The sequence below is a fragment of the Chionomys nivalis genome, chromosome X (assembly GCF_950005125.1).
Source record: "Chionomys nivalis chromosome X, mChiNiv1.1, whole genome shotgun sequence".
NCBI lineage: Eukaryota > Metazoa > Chordata > Mammalia > Rodentia > Cricetidae > Chionomys > Chionomys nivalis.
Window position 1 is genome coordinate 71,440,466 of NC_080112.1, and position 14,566 is coordinate 71,455,031.

At 43.1% G+C, this 14,566-nt stretch overlaps 1 protein-coding gene across 2 annotated transcripts in view; it reads left to right on the forward strand.

Moving 5' to 3' along the window:
* The first annotated feature begins 11,693 nt into the window (after positions 1 to 11,693).
* The window catches only part of LOC130868256 (uncharacterized), a 56,438-nt gene continuing 53,565 nt past the window's right edge, over positions 11,694 to 14,566 (forward strand). The window contains exon 1 of one of the 2 annotated variants that reach the window (XM_057760517.1): positions 11,694 to 11,923. The gene's annotated coding sequence lies outside the window, so the exon portion shown is untranslated. Of the gene's footprint in view, positions 11,924 to 14,055; positions 14,166 to 14,566 lie in introns of those variants that run through there. The other variant, XM_057760518.1, reaches the window with a different exon arrangement.

Sequence of the window (14,566 nt, forward strand, 5' to 3'; positions counted from 1 at the left end):
TGTAGCCACTGAAAAACACGAGCTGTTTTTAAACAGTGTCAGACAAATATCACAGAGTATTGTTCACCTTCACCAAGCCCCAAGTGAACAAATACTTTAGTTTTTTTTTTTTTTTTTTTTTGAGACAGGGTTTCTCTGTGGCTTTGGAGCCTGTCCTGGAACTAGCTCTGTAGACCAGGCTGGTCTCGAACTCACAGAGATCCGCCTGCCTCTGCCTCCCGAGTGCTGGGATTAAAGGCATGTGCCACCACCGCCCGGCTAATACTTTAGTTTTTTAAATTAATGATTGGGTGAAAAGTTCGATACTCCATGCAGCAGACATCAGTCGCACGGCTTTCTCAAAAATGGCCACAATAATTCATTACCTAGAGTAACACGTCAGGTAATTGATAGGAATTATAGGAACACTTTTAAAGCCTGAATATTCTGAATCTTTGATTGATGTTCCAAACACATGCACTTTAGGCCTCACTAGGCAGACAGCTAGCTACGTGAACATAACTTGATCTGGACTTTTTATTGTACCTTCCTTCCTTCCCTGCCTCATTAAAAAAAAAAAAAAAAAAAACAGGGTCTAGTATGCAGTGCAGACTGGCCTTGAATTCACTGCGTACCTGAGATTTGCCTATAAAGACCTTGTGGTGATTTCCCTGTCTCGGCCACTCAAGTGTTAATATTCTACGACCTGAGATTTGCCTATAAAGACCTTGTGGTGATTTCCCTGTCTCGGCCACTCAAGTGTTAATATTCTACGACACTTCTCCATGCCTGGCTTCCTGCTTCTGTTTCCAATGACACCTGTGTGATGATGATGCTATCTGATCACCACAATTCCTTTGTCTTCGGAAGCTCTGAAGAGTCAGGATTCTTATATTCTCCATCTGAGGGCAGAGGAACAAACACCTAAAATCAATGAGGATTCAGAGAATTAATCTGAACTGAAGCCCATCTCGTACCCCCTTTCTTCCCATGATCCCCCAGTTCATTATCCTCCAGTGACAGATGACTGTGTCCCCATGGTCCTGCAGTAGGGTTTGGTCCAAGTTGCCTTGGTTCCACAGTTGAGTTGGGGGAAGGGGCAGATATGTTTTGGTTGAAGAATGTGGCACGAGGAGAGGGAAGACAACAGAAAATATACAATACACATTTGAGGAAGGAAAGAAACTCAGTATTTGGGCCCTTTCATTTTTGTGAGGCCTATTGCCTTTCTTTCAGGGTTTTCAGACCTGAGACTCTGCCCTCCAGTGTTTTATAATGAAAGGGTGTCTATCTGGCATATTTTAGTTCTCTTCGGATATCTGTGCAAATGTTCAGTGTTAAGCTTTTTCGTATGTCTCCCTTTGTCATGCAGTGTCACAGTTCAGAGTCTAAAAACATCACCACTGCTATATTTTGACTCTCGTATGTTATATGGCATTATTGGTTAGGTCTGAACATACCCATCATTGCAGAGCATATCTAGAGTGGGTCAATTTGAACAAGAAGTGTTAACGTAAAAGAATATATGCTGTTATGCAAGCCAAGCACAGGCTTTCTAGGGGGAGGGGTGTTTAAGGGGAATTCTCTAGGTTGTCTCATTTGCTGATTACACAGTACCAATAGGTCAGTGAACTCCCAAGTTGGAGATACTTTTTTCACACTAGTACTTTATGTTACCACTTGAACATGGTCAGTAGTGAGATATTAACAATAATTAGAGATTAGTGAATTTGGATGCACATAGTATTTCTTCATTTACAGTACAATGAATGTGGTGAGCTTATACAGTTTTTATTATAGCAATTGCCAGTATTTAGGAATGGGTCTCAAGTGCCTGAAAATTTATCAGTTAACTGTCATGATCCAAGTGACCCGCCCCAGCAGCCCACCTCTTTCCATCTTTTCCAAGAAGACTATTCAAAGTAGATCCAGTTAACGTTGTTTTGTCTTAAAGGTGAAAGACAGATCTGAGCCTTTGGAAAGTAGTATTTTAATAACAAAAGGGTTTTGGAAATGTTTAGCAGAGTGCAACGTCAAAGTCATGTATGTTGAAATGCACATTAGTGTACAGAGCCAAATGTTGCTATGTGATTAGTTACAATCAAAATAGACATCCTTATTTTAGACTGGTTTAGAACTACATCAGGACTGAAGGATAAAGAGCACAGTAACTCACCAAACCTCCCTAATATCTTTGTGAGACGAGACGCTACTGTTCTTGTGTCACACGGTGATATTGATATATTTTGTAGTATCTGTAAATCTTCTAATAATTCCTGTGTGTCCTCCAACTGACAAGATCAATTTCACATGGTTTCCAAATAGACGAAGACTTGAATGTGTGTATTTAGTGAAAGCGAGGAGCATAAAACAGACCGAGATGTAGCAGCAAATTATGTGGATTAAAACTACATCACACACAACAGTGCACAGTTCACAAAACATAAATGGTATCACAGACGTGATATCCCTGAGGCACTTGCACAGCTCTGAGTGTAGAATGACAATGTGAATAAAAGGAGATCAATGAGTAGCTAGAGCGAGAACCCTTGTGGATTGCAGAAACCACTGCAGCAAATCAAGTATTGGCTTCAGGTCAATTCTCAAGCCACGGGATCTAAGAAAAAAGGCAACAGTAAAATTCTGAATTGGACTTCTTCATCCAGAATCGGTAGAACAGGTAATTCAGATCATCTATCCCAGTGAAGTAACCCATACAAGAAGACACTGACATTCCTTGAATTGCCAGACAGATGATGAGAACCCCAAGTCTAAGATCTTGCAGAAGCAAAGTCAGATACCAATCTCATATTAGATATTGGATGTTTTCCTAGTAGGAAACATAAAGCTGAATGTCTGGTGGAGCTTCTTGTGCTCTTTTGAGGAAACCAAACAAAGCAATGTTCCCAAGCCTGCCAAGAACGATAGCCTATGATGTACTGTACAGCCGGGAGCAGGGAGGGGCATGGCCCAGTCCCAGGAGCAGCACTGGGCTCTCTGGATCTTAAAAATTTACCCTCTGAGACATTAAGATGATTGTGAGGAGGGAAGCTTTCCTAATCCTGCAATAGGCAGCAGCTGAGTAGCTCTTCTGGAGGACTGAAAAAACCAACAAAAACTTTAATACCCTTTACAAGTGAGTTCTAATTTCTTCTGCTACTACTCATTCAAAAACTTATGCATTTGACACTTTTGAAAAATCTATAAAATACATTTTCACTGCAAATTAAAAATACGATTTGTAAAAATTTTAACGTACCCAGGCCTTAAACAGTCTTGCAAACATAAAGATGTGTTGAGAAATACCAGACTTAATAACAGCTGTGTTTTTCCTTACCTAAAAGATATGCCTTTAGGTCAAAAGCATGAGACGCTCATGTTGAATAGATGATGTACATAGTTCAAAGTATCCCCTAAATTGGTAAAAAGCAAGTCCATCAGTACTTCAGGTCTGTTCTGTAGCTCATTTCCTTTCATACTCATGTCTAGGTGAATTACCTAGCTACACCAAGGTGGAGAGGCTAACCCAGAATTTTTCAGCTTCCTTTTCCTCTCCATTATTGTCATCTCCAGACTCTTTGTGATTGTCCAGTCATGGTCTGGAATCCCGATGTATATCCCATCTCACTGATCTTTCTCATTGTCTTGAACCCTTTTTTGTCAGCATCTTCCAATCACCAAAGGGCTGGAATCCCATGGTTGATACTCATAAGGTCAACACACACAGTGAATGTGAGCCTTTGTCTAAGGTGGGGATGATGTTGGGCCTGGTCTTTTGTTATTTTCTTCACTTGCTTATCCAGTAATTCTGCATGTGATGGTGTGGAGTATCTCTATGATGCAAACTCCATCCTCTGAACCATCTGCCCTGACGTAGGTTAGGGCGATGTGGTGTACAAATATCTTGTTCCCATTCTTCAAAACATCTTATTTTCAACATTGACAATCAATATAATGGGCCAATAAGCTGAACAAACAGTTCTCAAAAAAATGTAATGAATAAGTATCTTATAAGTGTTCAACATACATAGCCATCAGAGAAAGGCAAATTAAAACTACTTTGAATTTCCATTTCATCACAGTGAGAATGGCCATCATGAAGAAAACATAATGACAAATTCCTGTGAGGTTGTGGCTAAAGGGAAATCTTTCTGTTAGTGGAAGTATAAAACTGGTGCAGTCGCTATGGGAATCAGTGTGGAGATTTCTCAAAAACCTAAAAAAGAAGTTCATATACCCCACCTGTATCACTGCTGGGTGTGTACCCACCATCTCCTAGCAGACATTTGCACATCCCTGCTATTGAGGAAATAGAATCAGTGTAGATGGCCATCAACAGATGGATGGATAATGAAAATATGATACATATACACAGTTGGATTTTATTCATCTATGAAAATAATTAAAATTTACAGGAAAGTGTGTCAAATTGGAATATATTATACTCGGTGAGGAAATCCAGATCAGAAATACAGTACCTCATGTTCATGGGGATCCTGACTTTTAACTCTTATACATGTATATTTTGGCTTAAGTGTAGGTAGAGACCAGGAAATTATAAAAGGGCCCACAAAAGGGGGAAAGAAGCACCAAGGAAGTGGATAAAGAAGGTAACAGAACTAGAACACATGGGATATGAAGGTGGAAAGGGGAATACTGGGGCTAGAAATGACAAGTGGGGAGGGGGGCAAGGAGATGGGGCCGAGACAAGTGGTTGTATGGAAAGAGTAAAAAAGAACTTAATGTGTATGGGAAGGCCACACGGAAAACTGGTCCTTTACATTCAGATTATAGAAAAACATATTTTGTGGGTGGAACTATTTTATTTCTCTTAATGTTTTTTTCTGCTGTGTTTTTATTTTTTTAAAAAATCTCTTCAGAAAGTGATATGTCCTACATGAGCCTAAAAATTGTAATCTTCCTTACTGAAGCTTCAGCTGGGATTATGTCCAGATTTATTTTTATTTTATATGTATGACTATTTGTCCTTGTGTGCACACTTGTGCATATGTGTGTGTATGTGTGTGTGTGTCTATGTGTGTGTGCATATGCATGTGCTTGCATGTATGTGCACCACATCCTTGTCTGGTGCCTGTAAAAGCCAGAAGAGGGAGACAGAACCCGTTGAATTTGAGTCACACATGGTTGAGAGGTACCCTGCTGGTGCTGGGAACTAAACTGGGTCTTCTTCAAGAGCAGCAGCAAGTGCTCTAAATCTCTGACCAATCTATCCAGTGCCTCCCGTGATCCTCTTCTGTGTTGCTTATGGAATGCCATCTGGACACCTCTTCCTGTAATGCTGACCATGGCACAAAGAGTATAGGCAACAAAGAGGGATGGAGGAGCCTGTCCATTTCTTGTCGAAGCCTTGTTAGTCATGTATGAGATCATGATTCTTGAAACTGGTTGTGGTAACCGGAGCTTCTTATGCTTTGGTAAGATAAGCAAATAGTGTTGGTAAAGGTGCCCACGGATCTCAGGAGTCTGCTCTTTGCCCCTGGTACTGATCTCTAAGTAATTTTCAAAAGACGTTTTCTAATCTACAGTTGAATGTTATGGTGAAGAGCACATAGTGAAGAAGCTGGACCCTTTAAGGGAGGTAGAAAGGGCGTGGGTACAAAGACAAATAAAGCTGCTAAGGATAGCCTTTAATAGCCCACTTCCCTCAACTAGAGCTTAGCCCTTTCTCTACCTCCCAGTAGACCATTGAAGTGTTGCCTTAGTTTATTTTTTCCTGTTGCTGTGATAAAATAACCTGATCAAATAAATTCAAGGGAGAAAAAGATTTATATCAGCCCAGATCTAAACAGAGTCCATCACAGCAGAAAGTCAAAACATCAGGAGCTTGAGACAGTTGGCCACACCACAAACCATAATTAGGAATCATAATGAGATGACTGTTGGTTATTTCCTTTGCTGTGGGGTGTTCATCAGAGAAGACTGCTCAGACGTGAGTTTAAGCCAACAGTAAGTCTATTTAGCTCGCCAGGGACTACACTGGGTGTGTGGGTTCCCAGTGTATCACCGAGCCTTAATCAGGGTGATTTTTTAAGCACAAAAACCATGTTCTTGGTTGACATACTTCAGTCAACAACAACTCTTGTAGGAGGTCCTTCTGTCTTTCTGTTGCTTTTATAGGTTAATAGAGAAACTGCTTTGGGCCTGTTGGTAGGGCCTAACTTGGGTAGGCAGAGAATACAGAACTGAATTCTGGAAGGGAGAAAGTAGTGTGAGGAGAGACGCCATGAATCTGCAGGAGACAGACACTGGGAATTTTATCCGGTAAGTCACTGTCACGTGGCAATACACAGATTAATAGAAATGAGTTAAATTAATATGTAAGAATTAGCCACTAAGAAACTAGAGCTATAGGGCCAAGCAATGTTTTAATGAATACAGTATCTGTGTGGTTATTTTGAGTGAGTTTCACTCTTATAGATAGTAGTTGATTTGTATTTTCACTATACATTACATTTTAAATGAGCTGCATAAACATAAAACCTTAAGCAAGAGTAAAATTATGCACGTGGTATACCAAAATTGATCTTAAAATTGTATCAGTAAGGGTTTAGATGACAGCTTCTGTTTCCTCACGACTTATAGGTCTATTTAAATTGTTCTCCTGGTCTTGATATAATTTTGGTGTATGGTATTTATCTTAAAAGTGTCCCTTTCTTTTACATTTTCCAATTTTGTGGAATACAGGCTTTTGTAGTAAGACCTAATGATTCTCTGAGTTTCCTCAGTGTCTCTTTTTATGTCCCCTTTTCATTTCTAATCTTGTTAATTTGAGTTTTCTCTCTCCATGTTTTGATTAGTTTGCATAGGGGTTTGTCAATCTTGTTGATTTTCTCAGAGAGCCAGCTCTTTGTTTCATTGATTCTTTGGATTGTTTTCTGTGTTTCTATTTTGTTGATTTCAGCCCTCAGTTTGATTATTTCCAGTCTTCTATTCCTCCTGGGTGAGCCTTCTCCTTTATTTCCAGAGCTTTCAGGTGTGCTGTTAAGTCTCTAATGTGAGCTTTCTCCATTTTCTTTATGTGGGCACTTAGTGCTACGAACTTTCCTCTTAGCACTTTTATATTGTCCCATAGGTTTGGGTATGTTGTGTCTTCATTTTCGTTGAATTCAAGGAAGGCTTTAATTTCTTTCTTTCTTTCTTCCTTGACCCAGGGGTGGTTCAGTAGTTGACTGTTCAGTTTCCATGAGTCTGTAGGCTTTCTGGGGGTGGAACTGTTGTTAAATTCTAGCTTTCTTCCATGGTGATCTGATAAGACACAGGAGGTTACTCCAATTTTTTTGTATCTGTGGATGTTTGCTTTGTTAACGAGTATGTGATCAATTTTTGGGAAGGTTCAATGAGATGATGAGAAGAAGTTATATTCTTTCCTGCTTGGTCACAATGTTCTATAGATGTCTGTTAAGTCCATTTGATTCATTACATATGTTAGTTCTCTTATTTCTCTGTTAAGTTTCTGTCTGGTTGACCTGTCCATTGGTGAGAGAGGAGTGTTGAAGTCTCCTACTATTAGCGCGTGGGGTTTGATGTGTGATTTGAGTTCTAGTAAAGTTTCTTTTACATATGTGGGTGCTTGTATATTAGGCGCATAGATATTCAGGATTGAGACTTCATCCTGATGAAGTGTTCTTGTTATGATTATAAAGTGTCTTTCTCCATCTCTTCTGACTGATTTTAGTTTGAAATCAATTTTGTTAGATATTAGGATAGCCACACCTATTTGTTTCTTAGGTCCATTTGCTTGGAAAACCTTTTCCCAACCTTTTACTCTGGTGTAGTGTCTGTCTTTGAGGTTGAGGTATGTTTCTTGTAAACAGCAGAATGTTGGATCCTGTTTTTGTATCCATTCTCTTAACCTGTGTCTTTTTATAGGTGAATTGAGTCCATTGATATTAAGTGATCTTAATGACCAACGGTTGTTAACTCCAGTTATTTTTTTGTTGGAAGTGTTTGTGTGTTTCTTTTCATGGAGTTGTGTTGGTGGAGAGTTGTCAGATGTCTGTGCTATTGTGGGTGTTGTTGGCTTCTTTAGGTTTAGGTTTTCCTTCTAGTATGTTCTGTAAGTCCGGGTTTGTGCTATTGTTTAAATCTGTTTTTGTCCTGGAATATCTTGTTTTCTCCATCAATGGTGAAAGAAAGCTTTCCTGGGATTAGTAGTCTGGGCTTGCATTGTGGTCTCTTAGTTTCTGCAGCAATCCAGCCAAGACCTTCTGGCTTTCAAGGTTTCCATTGAGAAGTCAGGTGTAATTCTGATAGGTTTCCCTTTATAAGTTACTTGACCATTTTCCTTTGCAGCTCTTAATATTCTTTCTTTATTCTGTAGGTTTTGTGCTTTGATTATTGTATGGCAAGGGTATTTTTTCTGATCTAGTCTATTTGGTGTTCTGTAAGCTTCTTGTACCTTGATAGGAATATCCTTCTTTAGGTTGGGAAAGTTTTCTTCTATAATTTTGTTGAATATATTTTCTGGGCCTTTGAGCTGGTATTCTTCTCCTTCTTCTAACCCTATTATTATTAGGTTTGGTCTTCACATGGTTCCCAGACTTTCTGGATGTTTTGTGTTTCGACTTTGTTGGTTTTGCTGTTTTCTTTGATCAATGAGTCTATTTCCTCTATTGTATCCTGATATTCTTTCTTCTATATGTTGATTATACTTGTCTCTGTAGTTCCTGTTCATTTACTCAGATTTTCCATATCCCACCAATTTTCAGTTTGTGTTTTCTCCATTACCTCCATTTCAGTTTTCAAGTCTTGAACTGTTTCCTTTACCTGTTTAATTGCTTTTTCTTGGTTTTATTGGGTATCTTTGAGGGATTTATTGATTTCTTCTAACTTTTTTTTCTCCTGTTTCATTTCTTTAAAGGGGTTTTTCACTTCCTGTTTCAGGGTCTCCATCATTTTCATAAGGTTAAAGTCGATTTCTTCTACTTCTTTTGGGTTAGGCTGTTCAAGTGTTCCTGTTGTGTGTTCGCTGGATTCTGGTGTTATCATGTTGCTTTTCAGGTTGGTGGAGGATTTCTTGCATTGACGCCTGCCCATCTCTCCCTTCAAATGAGTCCAGCAGACTCTTGGTCCAATCTTTGCTGTGGCTGATTGTGTACTTGGGGTTTTGTAGTAGGAACTGCGGGCCTGCTTTTCGTCCTGCCAGGATCCTGCACGGCTAGCTTTACACCAGAAATAATTACACGGAAACTGTATTCTTTTAAGCACTGCTTGGCCCATTAGCTCTAGCCCTTACTGGCTAATTCTCATATCCCGATCAACCCATCTCTAATAATCTGTGTAGCCTCAGTCTTACCAGGAAAGATTCAGCATGTCTGACCTGGCGGCTTGCTTCATCGCTTCTGCCTCTGAGAGGAGCTGCCCTGCATCTGAGCTCACTTCCTCTTCCTCCCAGCATTCTATTCTGTTTACTCCACCCACCTAAAGGCTGGCCAATCAAATGGGCCAAGGCAGTTTCTTTATTAGCCAATGACCTTCCTCCATCAGGGTTTTTTCTTGGTCTGCCCTCTCTTAGGTCCCCTCAGCACTGGAGCTGGCACTCAGATTCCCTCTGCCCTGAAGCAGGCTGAGTTGGGAATCCAAGGACGCCACAGATGAAAAGGGGTGCTTGGGGCAGGCTGGAATGTGATAAAGAAAGCCAGCAGCCAGGAAACACCCTGCTGGATGGACAGAAAAGCTTAGGGAGTTGGAGGGGGCCTGTACTCAGTTTCATTGGTTCATGTGACTCAGGTGCCACTAATTCACCTCTCAGGATCCTCTCAGCACAGGAGCAGGGCATCTTACCAGGCTCCCAGGACCTCACAACAAAAAGGCAGACTTGGGGGGCACGGTGGGGTGGTACAAATAAGCCTCAATGTCAGGGACACTCCCACTGGCTCCCCAATATCTCAGGACAGGAGCAGGCAGAGTTGGGGAATCCAAGTGTCAAGGTAGGAGCATAGGCCCCTGCCCCCCATCTATCCCAGCCCCCATGCCTGGTCTGGACACCAAATCCCAGGGAGGGGTTAGGACCACGCCCCAGGATATTTAAGTGATCCCCAAAAGAGGAACACGTGGTCTCCCTTTCTTCCTCCTGGGGGTCTGGTTCCCACGGCTTCTTAGTTCCCCCTTGGGGCTACCTGAGAATGTAGAACTCCCATTAAACCTGGATATTACTTAATTTGGCTTGCTTTGATTCAGCTTGATTGGGAATATTGCATAGGCTGGGAGATCGCATTAGGAAATATTCCTAATATTTTGGAACTTCCGCTGAGCTAGGGCAGGCCCTTTCCATGTGGCAGGCCACGTGTTGAAAGGCTCCTAGTCTACATTTCGAGCTCTCTACACTATGTTTAAAACCGGCTTCTGGGCTACAGAGACTGTGTCTTGGTGAGACCCTTTTCTTGTCTATGATATAGGGTTTTGGGGGACCCACTTGTACTTATTTTTGTCGTTTTTGGATTCCTGCTGAAGTTGTGAGCTTATGCCTGGAGTTCGAGTACCAGGTTGTGGTCAATTCTGCATGACTGTGCTTTCCTGATGTGGGGATCTGTTTGTATCGGGACTCTGGGCATCCAATCTCCGAGGCCCCTTTTGGACCTAAGAGCCATCTTGGTGGACACACTAAAATGGACTTAGGCCACGTGGTTGGGCATAGACTCTAAAGTGGACACTTACAGTTTAAAGCCAGTTCCTCTGTTGCCCCTGTAAGCCTCTTACAAAAATCTTTTTAAATTGATCCTGTCTGATACAAATGAACAGAGCTTACATATATATGTCCATGGTTTTTGGTCTCTGTGCTCTTGACCCCCACTTAGTAAGCCCTGTCTCACAGCACCAGAGGCACTGGCCCCTCCTCCACTCCCTCAAGCCCACACTTTCCAACCCCCTCCTGTGTAGCAACATTCTTTCCCCTCCCTTCCCAATTTGGAGGTCAAAGGTCAACTTCCACCTTCCCCTCCCCCTCCTACCTCACTGCTCCACTCCTGGATCCCCTCTGTGCACTGGGCTAGCCCCTCCCATGTTCCCTTTTCTCTTCCAAATCTCTCTTAGGTAGAAAAGCAGCTAGGTTCCTTTTTACTAATTATTCAGCTTCCTCAGTCAGTACCAGATATTAGGAAAGAGTTTACAAAAAAGGTTGAGGATGGTCCCCAAACTCCTATTTGGGAATTGATGTAAATGGCCTTTAAAATTTTTAATGTCTGAGAGGAATCAGCTGAGTTTTCCCGAAAGACAAAGATACAACAATCTACAGGCCCAGGCCTTAGGAGGTGCCCTAAGGTCACAGGAAGGGGAACAAGGGAAGCCAACCACAGGGCTCTATCAAGTGTAGCCTAAATGGTCACTTGGCACTATATAGCACTACACCTCCTCCGAGGTTGTGCCCTATCTTCTAGCAACCTGGACACTAGAAATCACAATGCCCCCATGTGGGCTTGTCCTTTATGCCAAGCCACAGAGGTCTGGCCTCATCATCATCTGCAAGTGAAACTGTGCCAGGCTTCAAAAGTCTCAGCCCTGCAGAAGATTGACGCTGCCCAGACTGGTCATATCCCATAACCCTCTCCAAGCCTAGGGTCATGCTGCAAGTGGTGGGTAAGTCCATTACTTTTATTCTCACTCGGGCCTTAAGGTTCCCTCACCAATTTCAGCTATGGGGTAGATGGGACCCATTCCTCCTCACTTAAAACTTTGCCACTGCCTACCATCTTGCAGGACATTTTTTTTCTCATTCTTTCTTAGCGATGCCGGCTTGACCAGCATATTTACTGGGTGGAGATATCCTTAGATGCTTACCCAAAGCTTTGTTCCACTTTTTGGAGCCCCTTGTAATCCCACTCATCTCAAAGATTCTATTTTACAGGTTCACTTCTCCTGCAAGACGTCTGCCCAGGCCAACCCACAAGGAGCTCTCTACATACAGCAGGCGGGCAAAGATTGACAGGTAAATTTTACCCATATGCCTACTCATAAAAAACTGTTATCTCTTAACACTTGTGAACACTTTTACAGGATGGATAGAAGCATTTCCGGTCTCCAGGGAAAGAGCAGTTATGATGGTTCAGGGTCATGGAGCTCATCAGAAGCTCTCAACATATCCTGGTCAATGGGACACATCAAACAACAACTAACCAAGCTCTCCATTGAACTCAGGTTACGTTGGTCCTCCCTTCTTCTCACTGCCGTGACTAGTCTCAGGGCCAGCCACCACCCGTTCCCCTATGGGCCTGAGCCCTTTTGAGTTGCTTTATGGCAGGCCCTTTCTCCTTAACCATCACCTCCCAGTTCAAACTCCTCCACCGGCAGGGTACCTACCCTACGTCTCCCTTTTAAGGTCCCTTCTCCATACACATGCTGACAGTTGTCTTCCTGCCACCACACCAGTGGACCTTAATGACCTAAACCTGCCCCACTCTCCCCAGAGGACAGAGTACACCTCAAACAGTTAACTCCTAGGTCTCTTGAACCTCGATGGACAGGACCTCACACCATAATGCTCACCACCCCCTCGGCTGTCAAGGTCTTGGGACACCCATGCTGGTACCATCTCTCCAGGCTCAAGCAGGCACCTACTCAGGACACTTGGTCTGTCCAACAGACAGGACATTCCACACTTCAGTTTTCCAGGATGCCACAATGAAGGGCGCACCTGCTCCTCATTCTGGCACACTCAACTTTAGTGATAACAATTTTTTTCCTAGACACTTGCCTTCTCATCTCCCCCAAGGAACAGATGCCTGCCTTCTCCAGGATGACAGTTCATGGGATGCCTTTCCAGCCACGTCTCCTCTTATATGTGGAGACCTGGCTTTCCCCTTCTCCACGCCGCCCCGTGTCCACGGGAAGTAGCCAGATTTGAGTCTATGCCCTTTTTTCCCAAAGAGAGCCTAAGTGTTTGTCATAATTACCATTCAATTTTCTGTCACCCCTATATCCAAAGAGTCTGGAATGTCAATAGATTATGTCTCTTTTTTTTTATTGAAAAAAAAAATTTCCACCTCCTCCCCGCCTCCCATTTCCCTCCCCCTCCTCCCGCCCCTCTCCCCCTCCCCCCACTCCTCTTCTCCTCCCTCTCCAGTCCCAGGAGCAGTCAGGGTTCCCTGCCTTGTGGAAAGTCCAAGGTCCTCCCCCCTCCATCCAGGTCTAGGAAGGTGAACATCCAAACTGTCTAGGCTCCCACAAAGCGAGAACATTAAGTAGGATCAAAACCCCGTGCCATTGTCCTTGGCCTCTCGTCAGCTCTCACTGTCCGCCATGTTCAGAGAGTCCGGTTTTATCCCATGCTTTTTCAGTCACAGTCCAGCTGGCCTTGGTGAGCTCCCAATAGATCGGCCCCACTGTCTCAGTGGGTGGGTGCACCCCTCGTGGTCCTGACTTCGTTGTTCATGTTCTCCCTCCTTCTGTTCCTCATTAGGACCTTGGGAGCTCAGTCCGGTGCTCCAGTGTGGGTCTCTGTCTCTATCTCCATCCATCGCCAGATGAAGGTTCTATGGTGATATGCAAGATATTCATCAGTATGGCTATAGGATAGGTTCATTTCAGATTCCCTATCCTCGGGTGTCCAAGGAACTAACTGGGGACATTGCCCTGGGCATCTGGTAGCCACTCCAAGTTCAAGTCTCTTGCCAACCCTTAGGTGGCTCCCTTAACTAAGATATGAGTTTCCCTGCTCCCCATCCAACCTTCCTATATCCCCAATCATCCCATTTCCCCAAGTTCCCTTCATCCTCTCCTTCACACTTTTCTCTCTCCATCTCCCCTTACCCCCATCCCACCCCACCCCCAAGATTCCAATTTTTTGCCCGGCAATCTTGTCTATTTCCCATAGCCAGGAGGATAACTATATGTTTTTCCTTGGGTTTGCCCTCTTGTTTAGCTTCTTTAGGCCCACAAATTATAGACTCAGTGGCCCCCTATCCATGGCTAGAAACCAATTATGAGTGAGTACATCCCATGATCTTCTTTTTGGGGCTGGGTTACCTCACTCAGGATAGTATTTTCTTTTCTTTTTTTTTTAAATTAATTAATTTAATTATTAAAGATTTCTGCCTCTTCCCCGCCACCACCTCCCATTCCCTCCCCCTCCCCCAATCAAGTCTTCCTTCCTCCTCAGCCCAAAGAGCAAGCAGGTTTCTCTGCCCTGTGGGAGGTTCAAGGACCACCCACCTCCATCCAGGTCTATTAAGGTGAGCATCCAAACTACCTGGGCTCCCACAAATCCATTACGTGCAATAGGATCAAGAACCCATTGCCATTGTTCTTCAGTTCTCAGTAGTCCTCATTGTCCATTATGTTCAGCGAGACCGGTTTTGTCCCATGCTTTTTCAGTCCCCGGCCAGCTGGCCTTGGTGAGTTCCCGATAGAACATCCCCATTGCCTCAGTGTGTGGGTGCACCCCTCGCAGTCCTGAGTTCCTTGCTCGTGCTCACTCTCCTTCTGCTCCTCCTTTGGATCGTGAGACTTCAGTCCAGTGCTCCAATGTTGGTCTCTGTCTCTGTCTTCTTTCATCGCCTGATGAAGGTTAATATTCAGGGGGATGCTTATATGTTTTTCTTTGGGTTCACCTTCTTATTTAGCTTCTCTAGAA